Raw genomic sequence first — 16,883 nt, forward strand, 5'->3', positions numbered from 1 at the left:
AAACAGGAAGTTAATATCACCAACCATTCCCATTTTATTTAGGTGTATCCATATAAATGGCCCACCCTGTACATCAATTGTACCTTTACACATACGCAGATCATCCCTACCGTGGTCACTGATTCATCTCACATATACCATCACATATGCTGGCTTTTGCCAACTGATAACTGATGTCTGGATGGTCCTTTTCATCTTTGACAAAGACAAATCGACAGCACATGTTTCTGCTGTCCTTGGACCATCTGAGATGAGCTTGTGCCCAGAGAACTGCATAGATTTGATGTTTCATTTCTTAATCTGGTGTTAGACTCTGTTAAGTGACAATGGTTTTCTGAAGTACTCCCAAGCCTATGTGTTTATACGTATCCCAGAATCATGATGGCTTCTCAGGCAATGCCGTCTAAGAGACAAAGGTCACGCACATTCAGTAGTGGTTTCTGGCTTTTTCCCAGATCTTCCAGACGTCCTGAATCTTTTCACAATATTATAAACAGTAAACAGGAAAAATTAATGTGTTTGCAATTATTTGCAATTATTTCCTTAATTTCCTTTGGGATTAATAAAGTATCTATCTAAGGTCATGTACATTCAGTAGTGGTTTCTGGCTTTTCTCTACATGGACTGAGATCTCTCCAGACGCCCTGAATCTTTTTTACAATATTATGCACAGTAGACAGGGAAGACTAATTTTTTTTGCAGTCTTGCATTGAGAAATGTCCTTTTTGAACTGATTGATAATTCTATCCTGAAGTTTGGCACAAAGTGGTCAGACACTATCCATGATTGCTTGTAAAGACAGATCCATTGATGGATCCTCAATTATAATTCTCTTGCCTGTTACCAACTCACATGTTTACTGTGGAACCCTGTAATGCTTAAATTTTCTATAAACTTTACACTCTTATTTTGCTTCAGTCCCAACTTTTTTGGAGTGTCATGCAGGCATCAAATTCTAAATGTCTTTCTATTTAAAAAATAAATGAAGCTGATCAGTGGAAACATTGGAAATCAAATAAAAGGTAAATAAAGATTCAATTTCAATTTTCTGAAAATGTCCCAACTTTTTTTTGGAAAATGGGTTTGTTCAATACTGACATTTAAAAAAATATGGGAAAACATGTATTCATGAGCATGAGGAATGTGTCCACCTTCCTTGACTTTTCACTCTGTTATGCATGTAGTGCTTGTCCAGCCGTCTCTGTGGTTAGAAGCATAACCGTTTATTAGGCAATGCAATGTGCTGAGCTGGTTCTTTCCATGACTGTGGAGTACTGCCAAGGGGAATCACACAACGTGCTTATGTATAGCAACACTGAGAGGAATCACATGCTTGAGCATAGCAACACAGTAAGAAATCACCAAGCAGGAAAGAGCTGAAAGTTATGACTGGCAGCAGTGTAAATTTGTTAATGAGTTAATAACGACTCAGTATGTCTTATCTTAAACAGTAATCTCAAAACCTGTCATAACTCATGACTAGTCACATCCATTGAGTATTTGAAAAAGAATGTGAAAAAGTCTACTAAAACCATAACCACAAGCAAGTGTCTTATGACCCTTAAGCAGCTTGTTTCATGTACAATCATAACATGTATTTACCATCCTCTGTATGTATTTATTTATGTATGTATGAATGAATGCATGTTTTATTTTGGCATATTTATTAACTGCTATAACCTGGTAAGAGTCATTCATGATGAATAAAAGCCCTTCCACCTAATGTGAATTAATGGTCGAACAGGCGCAGGTGACTGTTGGTTAAGAGAAACTAAAACATAATTCACCTGTGCCTCCATGCTTCCTCTGCCAGCCATTAAGGCAAGGCAGGAAGACATTACTCTGTCCTATCCATGACAGGTAGGCCTGTTAGACCCTAGTATGTGTTTCCAAATTATTTTTTTAACTGCAATGCTCATGTCTTTTCCTTTTTCCATTAACTTTTGCATTTTTAAATGCATATGGGCAGTGTAAAATGTAATTGAATTAATGTTAACTGGAATTTCCCCAACTTTGATTTACATTGTAAAAAAAAAAAATTTAATTAATAAATAAAAAAGAAAAACTGAGAATAAATAATGAAAAGAAAAACAAATATACTGTATTCATTGTGTTGTTTTTAATAAAAGTCCATTGTTATGTAATATAAGTAATCAATATATATATATACTGTATATATACGTATATATATATATACAGTGTATCACAAAAGTGAGTACACCCCTCACATTTCTGCAAATATTTCATTATATCTTTTCATGGGACAACACTATAGACATGAAACTTGGATATAAGTTAGAGTAGTCAGTGTACAGCTTGTATAGCAGTGTAGATTTACTGTCTTCTGAAAATAACTCAACACACAGCCATTAATGTCTAAATAGCTGGCAACATAAGTGAGTACACCCCACAGTGAACATGTCCAAATTGTGCCCAAATGTGTCGTTGTCCCTCCCTGGTGTCATGTGTCAAGGTCCCAGGTGTAAATGGGGAGCAGGGCTGTTAAATTTGGTGTTTTGGGTACAATTCTCTCATACTGGCCACTGGATATTCAACATGGCACCTCATGGCAAAGAACTCTCTGAGGATGTGAGAAATAGAATTGTTGCTCTCCACAAAGATGGCCTGGGCTATAAGAACATTGCTAACACCCTGAAACTGAGCTACATCATGGTGGCCAAGGTCATACAGCGGTTTTCCAGGACAGGTTCCACTCGGAACAGGCTTCGCCAGGGTCGACCAAAGAAGTTGAGTCCACGTGTTCGGCGTCATATCCAGTTGGCTTTAAAAAATAGACACATGAGTGCTGCCAGCATTGCTGCAGAGGTTGAAGACGTGGGAGGTCAGCCTGTCAGTGCTCAGACCATACGCCGCACACTGCATCAACTCGGTCTGCATGGTCGTCATCCCAGAAGGAAGCTGACGCACAAGAAAGCCCGCAAACAGTTTGCTGAAGACAAGCAGTCCAAGAACATGGATTACTGGAATGCCCTGTGGTCTGACGAGACCAAGATAAACTTGTTTGGCTCAGATGGTGTCCAGCATGTGTGGCGGCGCCCTGGTGAGAAGTACCAAGACAACTGTATCTTGCCTACAGTCAAGCATGGTGGTGGTAGCATCATGGTCTTGGGCTGCATGAGTGTTGCTGGCACTGGGGAGCTGCAGTTCATTGAGGGAAACATGAATTCCAACATGTACTGTGACATTCTGAAACAGAGCATGATCCCCTCCCTTCGAAAACTGGGCCTCATGGCAGTTTTCCAACAGGATAACGACCCCAAACACAACCTCCAAGATGACAACTGCCTTGCTGAGGAAGCTGAAGGTAAAGGTGATGGACTAAACCCAATTGAGCACCTGTGGTGCATCCTCAAGTGGAAGGTGGAGGAGTTCAAGGTGTCTAACATCCACCAGCTCCGTGATGTCATCATGGAGGAGTGGAAGAGGATTCCAGTAGCAACCTGTGCAGCTCTGGTGAATTCCATGCCCAGGAGGGTTAAGGCAGTGCTGGATAATAATGGTGGTCACACAAAATATTGACACTTTGGGCACAATTTGGACATGTTCACTGTGGGGTGTACTCACTTATGTTGCCAGCCATTTAGACATTAATGGCTGTGTGTTGAGTTATTTTCAGAAGACAGTAAATCTACACTGCTATACAAGTTGTACACTGACTACTCTAAGTTATATCCAAGTTTCATGTCTATAGTGTTGTCCCATGAAAAGATATAATTAAATATTTGCAGAAATGTGAGGGGTGTACTCACTTTTGTGATACACTGTATATATATATATATATATATATATATATATATATATATATATATATATATGTATATATATGTGTGTTCCCTACCAATATCTAATTATATTTATATTATTTATAATACCATACTATGACTATTACTATAATTATATAAAAACTATAATGTGAAGACTGCATTGACAAAATATCTACATATGCAGTTCAAAACTACACGTGTAGTTATATAAATAATACACTGATCATCCATAACATTAAAACCACCTCCTTGTTTCTCATTGTCTATTTTATCAGCTCCACTGACCATATAGAATCACTTTGTATTTCTACAATTACTGACTGTAGTCCATCTGTGTTAGTGTGTGTTGTGCTGGTATGAGTGGATAAAACACAGCAGCACTGATGGAGTTTTAAACACCTCACTGTCACTGCTGGACTGAGAATAGTCCACCAACCAAAAACATCCAGCCAACAGCACCCTGTGGGCAGCGTCCTGTGACCGCTGATGAAGGTCTCAAAGATGACCAACTCAAACAGCAGCAATAGATGAGCGATCGTCTCTGACTTTACATCTACAAGGTGGACCAACTAGGTAGGAGTGTCTAATAGAGTGGACAGTGAGTGGACACGGTATTTAAAAACTCCAGTAGCATTGCTGTGTCTGATCCACTCATACCAGCACAACACACACTAACACACCATCACCATGTCAGTGTCACTGCAGTGCTGAGAATGATCCACCACCCAAATAATACCTGCTCTGTAGTGGTCCTGGAAGAGTCCTGACCATTGAAGAACAGCATGAAAGGGGTCTAACAAAGAATGCAGAGAAACAGATGGACTACAATCAGTAATTGTTGAATTACAAAGTGCTCCTATATGGTCAGTGGAGCTGATAAAATGGACAGTAAGTGTAGAAACAAGGAGGTGGTTTTAATGTTATCGCTGATCGGTGTATATTGATTGCTTTTTTTGTGCAGTTTAGATGGTTGAATAATTAATGTAATTAAATTGAACTTGAACTGAATTCAACTGCTGCAACTCTGATTAGGATGAAGCGGTTAATGAAAACATATTTGCCAAAATAAATATAATTGTTAACTTCTAATGGGAAATAAATCAGTAATCAAAGATATTGTAATATGGTTTATACATGAGCCCTATGAATAATAGAAGAAGAATGTTTTATTTGGCATATATACATATACATGTGTATAGTACAATTAAATAATTTTTCTGCATATCCCATTTTGTTTGGAAGCTGGGGTCAGAGTGCAGGGTCAGTCATTTTTATGACGGCTTTGGAGCAAACAGGGTTAAGGGTTTTGCTCAAGGTTCCAACAGTGGCTGCATAGAAGAATCTGGATTTTGAATCTTCTGACTGATAGCCCAAATATCTATACACTAAGCTACCACTATACCTATTTACTTACGTATGTCTAAAAATGAATACATGCCTAAATGAAATAAAGGTTACTTAGAGAATCATATACAATTTACATTTCAGATTTAGTCAAGCAAACTAATACTTGTGAATCTGGAAGGGGATGTGCTAACTCTCCTCAGCACTGTAATCAGTAATCGCTCTGCATTGAAATTACCTTCCTACAGCAGGACTCTACAGTGACACCCGCTGGTTACCATTTGCATGAAGACACACTACTGGACATGGACAGCAGCGTGAGGCATTTCTGGAAAGGAGTAAAAATAATCATCAGTTAAAATTTACGATCAAATCATTGCTAGTAAATATAACAAGACACTCCAATTGATTCTTTTCCTTATTTAATTAAAGCCTAAGACATAGCCCACCCGCAGATCCGACGCCTGCAGTGAAATCTAGCATTTCATATGAGTGCAGATTAAAAGAGCTCATGGCGAGAAGCCTTCCGTCAATGAGTAAACGACTCGTTAATGTAATACATGAGTCAGCGGGAGATACAGTACAATAACACAAAGGCATCTTATGTAAGTTACGTCCTTTTTTGTAAGCTTCGCAGGTCTTACTGTCACACTCCAGACACTCCAGACATCCAGCCAGGCCGGGGGGTGGTTAAGTACAGGAACAGGCTACAGGGACATTTTTTTCTTTTTATTTTGAAGTTGAGAATCAGGGGAAATCAAAGCAAACGCACTTTCATACGTTCATACGTAGCATCATCCTGTGGGTGTACTTGGATCTTGTTAAACTCATGTGGGCCACACACAAGGCAACAAAACCCTCCTCCATTAAATCACTCACTCAGTTTGCTTGTTTATTGGCTCTGCCATTAGAGCAAATTATTTTCACTCAATTGGTTTTGTAATTATCCTGGTAAATGTGCAAAAGACCTTCGTAGCAGTACTGTCACACATTGGAAGAAATGCTTTGAGGACTCAGATACCCTGTATTATTTATTTATTTATTAGGATTTTAATGTCATTTTGGTTACATTCATGACAGAAACGGTAGTTATTCATTAAACAAGATTAATCAGCTCACAATTTTAATCTCAAACACAGTCATGGACAATTTAGTATCTCCAATTCACCTCACTTGCATGTCTGACTTTGGGAGGAAACCGAAGCTCCCGGAGGACACCCACGTAGACATGGGGAGAACATGCAAACTCCACACAGAAAGGACCCGGACCGCCCCACCTTGGGATCGAACCCAGGGCCTTCTTGCTGTGAGGCCACCGTGCCACCCCAGATACCCTAAAAAGAAATGAAAAGCTTTCTCCAGGTCTACCCCTTACAAAATCCCCTTACAGTGGAGACCTGAGCAGTATTTTATTGGTCAAAACCATTCCAAAACCATGTGTATTAATCCACCCCTCCCCCACCCTCCATACACAGCACCACACACACACACACACAGACACACACACACACACACACGTTTGACTGGGAATTTGTGCCCATAAATGCATTTGTGAGTTCAGAAAAAATGTTGACGTAGAAGACCTGGCTCACATTTAATTTTGCAATATATCCTGAGGTAGTATGATGGTGTCGATCTGGGGAGTACTGGGGAGTTGTAGCCTAGTGGTTAAGGTGCAGGACTAGTAATCGAAAGGTCACTGGTTCAAGCCCCACCACTGTAGGTTGCCACTGTTGGGCCCTTGAACAAGGCCCTTAACCCTCAATTGCTTAGACTGTATACTGTCACAGTGCTGTAAGTCACTTTGGATTAAAGCGTCTGCTAAATGCCAAAAATGTAAATTTGTCGATGTTAGGGCACTGGAAGCCATTGGAGTTACTTCACAGCAAATCCGTTAAACCAGGTGTTTATAGGGCTCACTTTGTAGATAGATGTAGCCATGCTGTTACAGAGCCTTTCCTACACTGTGGAAGCATGTCACAAATTCAGCCCCTCTGTGCTCCTGGAGAGTGCCTATGTGCCACACCCCTCTCTCCTTTTTTGTCTAATGTCTCCAGACAACACCCATTTTGTGATTGGTCTCTCTAATTAGCCACAGCTGTACCTAATAAGCTCATGGCATTTAAGATGGGAGCTTGGGATCAGTCGATTGGAGACTATTTTGGATTTTGACTTTGTCATGTTGGTTTGACTCTGTCCGTTTGCCTGTTGACCTTCGCCTTGTTTTAGTCTAGTTCTTGTTTAGCTTAGGATTGATGTTAGCTTGGTTTAGGGTTTAGGTTTAGTTAGGTTCATGTTTCATGTGTTTAAATTAGCTTTAGCATTAGTGTTAGCATTTAGCTTAGTGTTTTGCAATATATCCTGAGTTAGTATAATGGTGTTGATGTTAGGACACTGGAAGCCATTGGAGTTACTTTACAGCAAATTCATTAAACCAGGTGTTTATGGGGCTCACTTTGTAGATAGATGTAGCCATGCTATTACAGAGCCTTTCCTACACTGTGGAAGCAAGTCATGGATTCAGCCCCTCTGTGCTCCTGGAGAGTGCCTATGTGCCACGCCCCTTTCTCCAGGAGCACTATCTCATGGCATTTAAGAAGGGAGCTTGGGATGATTCAGACTTTATGTCTTTGTTTGCCCTGTTTGTCCTGTTAGCTCCTGTCTGTTTGTTAATGTTCATGTCTTGTTTTGTTTCTGTTTTATATTTACGTTTTTGGCATTTAGCAGACACCTTTATCCAAAGCGACTTGCATTACAGTTACAGTACACAGTTACACTTGTTAAGGGCCTTGCTTAACCAGGTGGGGCTTGAACCAGTGACCTGATTACTAGTCCAATACCTTAACCACTAGGCTATGGCTTACCCATAGTCTAATTCTTGTTTAGCTTAGGATTCATGTTAGCTTGGCTTAGGGTTTAGATTTAGTTAGGTTCATGTTTAGTCTAATTCTTGTTTAGCTTAGGATTCATGTTAGCTTGGCTTAGGGTTTAGATTTAGTTAGGTTCATGTTTATTCTAATTCTTGTTTAGCTTAGGATTCATGTTAGCTTGGCTTAGGGTTTAGATTTAGTTAGGTTCATGTTTCATGTGTTTAAATTAGCTTTAGCATTAGCATTTAGCTTAGCGTTTAGCATAGGTTGTGTGTGTATGACTTGTTCTAACCCGTCTTGTTCACAACCTTGCCTTGTCTTTTGTTATTATTAAATCCTTGTTCAACATCTCTTGTGTGTCTGCCTCCTCTTGCCTTGTCTAGCCCAAAAACGTTACAAAGCATAAATTTACTTGACTTTGTGTGGCTAAAACACTTTTTTTATTGAGTAAAAGGGGTGTGTACTTTTGAACATGAAGTATATGAAATCATTTAGAAAGGCATATATAACCATCCACAAAAAAGCCCTTTGATGGATTGGTGTCCTATTCAGAGTATTCCTGCCTTGTGGTGTAACTTTTACCTGCTAAATTGAGTATGTGAGTAAGTTACAAGTCAAAAACATGCTTCACAACTAGAAAATCTGACATGCACACAAAAATGTTTAATTTTGCAAAAATATAAGGCAAACAGAAATATATAATCACTGCACAACAAGACTTAACAGGATCAATAATAAACACAAAGAATGAAGACGAATGTTAAAGTTCCAAGAAGAGCAGCCAACCACAGATAAGATGTAATGTAATAGAAGAGCTACTGACAATTCTTTCTTTATCATTCATTGCAGTACTTTAATGAAGGGAGACATAATTCAGCTCTCCCGGGGGAGAGCAATTTAGCACAGGCTTTATTCATGAAAGGCGGGGTCTAATTAACAAGTCATGTACTGACTAATATCCCAGATGTAATCAATATTTCTTAGCAACACTGGCGTTCTCAGTGGCTTCCGGCAAATGCAAAAATGTACATATGACAAATATGGAATGACTTAAATAGTTGTTTATGTTATGAGCTTGTTTGTCTGTTGCAATAAACTGTGCTAAGTTTATAACCACAGCACCAAGTCGAGAAGTCTGCCATAGTCACAGTGGTGTATGGTTGGGTAAATAAATAATACTGGTGCTGCTAGGATTACTGGGTTAACTGGGATTTCGATACTCATCAAAATAAAAAAAATCTGATTGTTGTCATTTTATGGCTGATTCATTTTTCCTATTTTATTTATGCATCGTCTCCCATTTTCTCCCAATTTAGCGTAGTCAGTTTGTCTTCCGCTGCTGGGGGATCCCTGATTGCAGTTGAGGTGGGTATATTGCTTCTCACGCCTCCTCCGACCTACGTGCAGCCCTTAGCGGAACCCTTTTTCACCTATGCACTCTGCACAGGCGACCTCTCTATCTACCAATCAGGGTCCTTACACAGCGTTTGAAGACCCCACCCACATAGTCCGGTCATCCCACCCTAGCAGAGACATGTCTGCTACAGGCACTGTCAATTATGCCCGCTAGATGGCGCCCAGCCGACCGATTCGAACCGAGGAGTTCAGAAAGTACATGTTTTAAGAAACATTAGGCACTGATCCAGATAATATGATCCTGAGATCCAGATATCCAGACATTATTGCACATGCATTTTTATTTATTACTTAAAAATTATTTCATAAATACATATGTATCAAATTATGCAGCACTTTTAGTGTATAATAAAATATTTTAACCCTTAAGAACTTGCACATTTTCGCACCTCATTTTTGCTACTTTGTAGCACAATCTTTATATGCTGCTATTATTATTATTGACTGTATGTTTTATGTCTGTGTCATTGTGTGTTGTTTTTTCTTGTTGCTGTTGTTTTTCTTTCTTTTTTATATGATTCATTTATGTTGAGAAGTACCGCACAGTATTTCATTGTACTATGTACAATGACAAAGTTTCTATTCTATTCTGTTCTATTTTAGGTGTTTTTACAATGTCCCAAAATGTTAAGTGGTACAACTGTCTGACCACAGAATATCCAGATAATACAAACTGTAATATATACACATTTAGTCACATACAAACTTAAATTAAATACTTAATCATGATTCTGTGTTAGAAACATAATACAAATCTAAGAATATGTGCATAAATTGTCTCATACACTGATCAGTCATAACATTAAAACCACCTCCTTGTTTCTACACTCACTGTCCATTTTATCAGCTCCATTTACCATATAGAAGCACTTTGAAGTTCTACAATTACTGATTGTAGTTCATCTGTTTCTCTACATACCTTTTTAGCCTGCTTTCACCCTGTTCTTCAATGGTCAGGAACCCCACAGGACCACCACAGAGCAGGTATTATTTAGGTGGTGGATCATTCTCAGCACTGCAGTGATGATGACATGGTGGTGGTGTGTTAGTGTGTGTTGTGCTGGTATTAGTGGATCAGACACAGCAGCACTGCTGGAGTTTTTAAATACTGTGTTCGGGTTTTACCGGGTTTTAATGTTATGGCTAATCGGTGTATTTACTGTATGAAAATGGTTTAATGTTTGCAAATCTGAAATCCAAAAAAATGGGACAAAAAGTAAATATTTACTTATTTTACATTTGCTTCCTTTTTTTATCAGCCAGTCAGCATTGCGTTCATGGTAATTCAATAGGCATTTTCAACTGAGGTTATTGGATCAAATAATGCTCCTAGGACATGAGATTGCAGCATTCAGAAGAAACCAACAAACAAAAACAGGACAGGAATAAAAAAACTGCTCCCACTGAGTATGGTATTGATGTGTTATGGACTAAAAGAACAAGATTATAAAACTAGCTATGTATAAAGTATGTATTTGTACATTCTGTGCCAGTGATTTGGCCAAGTGTAACTGTAAAGCTGTGCTTGTTACCTCTGACATTCAGGTTTGTTTTACAGAATGTGTTTGAGGTCTGACTAACGAAGATACTGAAGACTTTATGTTGCAAGAACCAGTGTTGGGCATCTTAAATTGAAAATATTGTGCAACTGTAAATGAAGCACATGAAGTTGTGGAAAAGGCTGGAGTTCATGAAGTACAAAAACAGGCAATAAATATAATCTACAACTGTTTTTAAAAGGCTGTATGTACCTAAACCAAACTCCTACTAAATTCCTGTAAAACAACCAGTTAACTCAGCTGCTTTTCCATAGACAATAATAAATGGTAAGTAAATTGTAAGTTTGTCACTGCAATCGTAGCCATTAGGCAATCCAGAGGATCCAGATCTACTGCTTTAAATACACCTTAGAAACAGTAAGAAGCAGGGAGGAGGGTTTCGGTGAATCATAGCCGACCCTGCTGTTCTCACTGCCCATGTGTGAGTGTCCATCAATTAGAGGCAGCCAGCATTTGGCTGCAGCCAGACCTCCTGGGAAAGTATCCCCTGCACCCATCTCCTATTATAGCAGTGCACGGGTAAAGCTGGGGTGAAGTGACTTAGTGGTAGGGGCTAGTTGTAAATGGAACTGCTGGGTTCCATTTCCTACTGCCCTGTGAGATTTATTATCCTTAGCTAAATAATCACATGAGGAACAATAATATAATGAAAATATGTTGTTTTTTAATCTTATTCAATTTATAAAGTTATGAATTTATGAATGTTACAAGTGCATTGTTTGCTGTAATACAATAATACAATTTTAAAACTACATAAGTATACAGTAAAAGCTACAGTGTGCTTAAATCTCAGACAGCAGATCTGAGCACATTTGTTAACAAGTCTGAAGCACTTCACTCGACTACCAAAAAGTGAGTGACACTTATAAGTGAAGCAACAGGCTATTTTTACACTGGGCAAATGTACCCGGGCTGAGAGAACTGCTAACTTCCACAACAACTCCACCAGAGCATATGCTCACTTTACTGGAATCCATGAAATAAAAGGTAAAATAAGATAACTCATTGACTAAGGTTTGATCATGACACCAGCTGCAGCATGACTATTTCATTACTTTGTCACTTGACACCGAATGATGAGCTTTTAGCCTGTTACTCTCAGCTCCAGCTCTCACTCTCTGAAGTCACTGCTATTTCAGTGGATTTTCTGGTCTACCGTTGGCTTGCCATTGGAGTAGGGGTCTTGGTGGTAACTTCACTTCGCTTTTACTCTTTTCTCGTTTCCTTTCAGGAACAAGGATTAGCACACATGCTGCAACAGAGTAAAGTGACCGCATAACACATGGAATAACAAATTGGACCCTACCATGGATTTTTTGTAGACTGTCATCTGGTTAAGGAGCTCCTAGAACATGGAATACCAAGTAAAATGGTAAGAATAGTATACATTTTAATAAAATTTGGAAATAAACTGATATGGACACAAATTAAATAAAAAAATAAAAAAGATTAATTAATTAATAATTAATAAAATATTTTATATAACCATAAAATGCAATGCATAATACATATTAATATATAATGTATATTACATGAAAATACATACAGTATAATACATGAAAAGCACTGCATGTCTATAATAGTTGCCAATAGTCTGCTTCTTTGTGACATTATATGTTAGTGTGAACCAAGTGATAAAAGAGCCACCTTGCCGCCCGGAGCACATAATATTATGGGGCTGCTTTTCAACAAATTCCACATCACTATAGAAATACGAATGGAGCAATGCACTACAACATACGAATTTAGCCTTAAAACAACATTGGATGCTTCAACAAATCAAAAAATCTTAAATAAAAAGCAAAAAAAGATTAACGTGCAAATTGTCTTTAAGTCAATCAACCTGAATCCCATTAAAAATGTTAAAAATGTATAAAGGACAATTTGCTATGAGAAATGTGTCAAAATCACAGGACTGCAGAAATGTTAAAATTTTTTTTTACCACAGTAGTATTAAAGCTGTTTTTTCTCTAAACTTCAAGATTGCTCTACACAGACTGCTAATTTTCTGGTTTTCCTGAATGTTGTCTCAATATTATGTATGACCAATTTTTTGCAACTTCGTTTCCTAGCAAAGGTTTTTGGTGTGGTTTATGAGGTTTGCTTTCATGCTGTTGTTCACTGTGTAACTGTTGTTTCTGCTGCTTTCAGGTTGACGTGTGTCTCTTTTTAAGTAAAATGTTGGCCTCTTACTAAAATTATCTTATCATTAGTATTAATGCACATTGTGACATCTTACGTGGCAGGGCAATTTATGATTCCATGAACACTCCACTTGCGGTTTATTTAAATTAATATTTTTTCCTTGAGAACTTTAAGAAGCTCCCTCAACTTTAATATCACATTGCATAAAACCTTCCAAATTAATGGAAACAAGTTCTCAAGGGAAAGAATACCATTGCAATTTAAATGAAAACTTAAATATTTGACAATAATACATAAATATCGGAATTTCTTAGTATTTGGTGAGAAATTTCTATTAGCTTAACCACCCATGTTCTATTTGGGGTCCCTGAGACCACAGAGCTTCTTTAACAACAAATCTCTAGCTCAATACTTCATTCATTTTTAATCAGCTTGATACTTCATGACTTCTTCAAATTTTATGAAAACTGCAAATAAACAATATTTTTATATTGATAATGTGTTACAAACTCCTCCAAATTTATACACTTCTGTTTGGGGTCTCAGAGACCCCGGCTGGAATAGATGAATAAAGGCAACAAATTTTCATATGTTTTTAGTTTCTGTCTGATGCTGAGGGTTCAGCTAACACACACACATACACACACACACACACACACACACACACAAAATCCCTTTACAAAATCTCCCATCTCTCTCTCTCTCTCTCTCTCTCTCTCTCTCTCTCTCTCTCTCTCTCCAGTTAATTTGGTTAATTCATTTGGCTAATTTTTAACTCAATGTAATTTTATTTTACCCACACAACAGTGGGATCTCTGGAACCACAAATAACAAGGTAGTAAAGTAAATGTCAACAGAACTCAGGGGTTAAATGAGTTTTTGATCAGTAGATCAAATCCACCTGTTCAAAGTTGTCTGAGCATGTGCTTCAGAGGAAGGGATAAGGCTCAAGTCTAAAACAGTCTCACAAACGTGTTCACTTGATTTTTAGTACTGCCAAAGACATTCTGTTATTGATGGATTTTCAAGAGATAAAAATGTACAGATTTGTAATAGTAAACATTGTATAAACATTTTATAAACTGCTGAATGAAAGCATGTTCACTGGTTTTAAACTTTTGGTCACTACCACAACAAATTGGTATATTAGTACAGTACAGATTAATTGACTTAATTACTTAATAATTTGAAGTCTAAATGTAAAACAAAAAAACTATATATTTTATTTTAGGTGCCACTACATGTTAAAATAACCATACAGTAATAATAAAATTTTGGAATAGGCCAGACATACAAGGTATGATTTTATTTGTTTGTTTGATTTGATTTAACTCTAAAACTATATAATGTTTTAAATCATATACATTTCAGTATTTTAAGTTGTAGAATGTATTGTTTTGGAATTTAAAATTGTAGCACAAATAAACGTAAATACATTTATGTTTCTAATATGTGATGTTGCACCTACAGTAAATCTAACCCAGCAGACTTGATGCTGATTCAATGTATACCTTTGTAAATACTTTAAATATTATTATTTTGCTAAATTTACCATATATTACAGCCTAAACTAGTTTTATAAAATAGGCAGGATTTTATATTTAATGTTATTTTTAATTTAGATGTTATAAATAATTTTGGTATTAAACCTGGGACCCATATTGCTACTCTAAAAATAATTCAGTTATGCAAGTTACAGTCTTCCCTGTGCTTAGCAACAGTAAGTCCCTACTAGCCACATGGCATGAAGTTTAAACGGGGAGAACAAAATCTTACTAATATAAAAACCTAATTTCCAAAAAAGTTGGGGCATTTTGTAAAATGTAATAAAAAAGAAGAATCTGTTATGTTCATTTTCTTGATTCTTTATTTAACCTGCAAAAGTAAAAAAAAAAAAAAGCTTCTCAATGTTTTCACTGATTAACTTCATTGTATTTTAAATAAAAATACATTAATACATTTAAAATGTAATGCCTATAAAACACTTTAAAATTCGAGTGAAAAGTTACAATTACAATTTCTTTAAACATTTCACAATCTTGTTCCTCAGCCTTTGTCCCGTTTCTCGGTTACGGGGTCGGCATTTCCGGCTTCTTCCCGTTAGGGGTCGCCAGTGGGATTTGGCACAGTTTTTACGCCGGATGCCCTTCCTGACACAACCCTCCCTATTCATCCGGGCTTGGGACCGGCACTACAATGCACTGGTCTGTGCATCGCAGCGGCTAGGTAACTATGGGACAATTCAGTGTCTCCAATTAGCCTAGCGGCATGTCTTTGGACTGTGGGAGGAAACCGGAGCACCCGGAGGAAACCCACACAGACACGGGGAGAACATGCAAACTCCGCACAGAAAGGACCCGGACCGCCCCACCCGGGGATCGAACCCAGGACCTTCTCGCTGTGAGGCGACAGTGCTACCTTTAAACATTTCACAATAAGCAGATGAATTGGTTACAGTTGAAGAAATCATGATTGACTATAAAAGGAGGATCCACCAAAGGATCAGTCTTTATATTTTTCATACATACTTTTACATTTCTCAATGCAAAATTGCAAATATTTGAAGTTTGCACCATCTATCGTACATAATATTGTGAAAACATTCAGGGAATACAGAAAAATAGCTTGTGTAGGGAAGCCGGAACCCATTGCTAAAAGTGCGTGACATTTGAACCCTCATCGTCATGCTACTGTGCTAAATATAGCCACATGGGCTCAGAGGTTACACAAGAAAAAAGTCGTACATCACACTGTTGCTCCTAAAAAGACAGCAGATAAACCCTTCTACCAGACCTGGATCAGGACATCAGTAATCTCCTGGACAGTCTGTGGTACTTCTTGGCGGCATCAGATTCACCAATAAATAATGTCCCAAAAATTCTCAACTGGACTCAGGAATTCAATTCAGGGGTTTGATTAATTCTGTCTGTTGCATTTGTGTTGAATTGTAAGAAACCACTTGTTATATTAGTTTTGTTGAGCTATTTAAGTTGTTCTTCTTTGATTGGTTGGAGCTGTTGTTAATAAACCTAATTTGCAAAGGGGGTTAAATAATTTTGATTGCAATTGTAATTGCTTATTTGACTTATAACTGGACAGACTGAAATCCCTAAAGTTGAACTTTCTTGTTGTTACACTGCGATGATTACATGTTTCCTTAATTATTTGAGCAGTGTATTATTATGATTTACAGAATTTAGCAAACGCTTTGATCCAAAGCAGCTGACATATGTGGCTGAATACAATGCAACCAACTAAGAGTTAAGCCTTACTAAGGAGCCCAACAGTAAAAATCTTGTCAGTGGTGGGATCTGACCTGCTGATAAATAGTCCAGCACCCTAACCACTAGGCTCCTACTGCCTAAACTGTTATTTGTAGTAATTTACAAATATGCATTGTTAATTTATTCATGTTGTTAATTGTTTTAACAAACCCTTTAACAAACTTTGAACAAAATAAAATTGATCACTTTATTCAGCCATTTAGAGAAGGTCTTTAAAAGGGCTATATTGCTTCATGAGATTGGTAAGAAATGCAAAGCTAAACCATTAACATATTTAATATCTAAAGCAAGAATTTGCAGTTAATGCAGGGCTTAAATTGTGCTTAAGATACAATTGTTATTTATTATAAAATGATACCAAGGCATGTTATGTCTTCACTGGTGGGGAAGGCCGTATGTGGACATGCCCACATGGCAGGAAGAATGTGAACAAGCCAGCCTGGGTCTGTGTTTATTAAATGCTTCAGTTTTATGATATAA

Source organism: Trichomycterus rosablanca, chromosome 5 (genome assembly GCF_030014385.1).
Source record: "Trichomycterus rosablanca isolate fTriRos1 chromosome 5, fTriRos1.hap1, whole genome shotgun sequence".
NCBI lineage: Eukaryota > Metazoa > Chordata > Actinopteri > Siluriformes > Trichomycteridae > Trichomycterus > Trichomycterus rosablanca.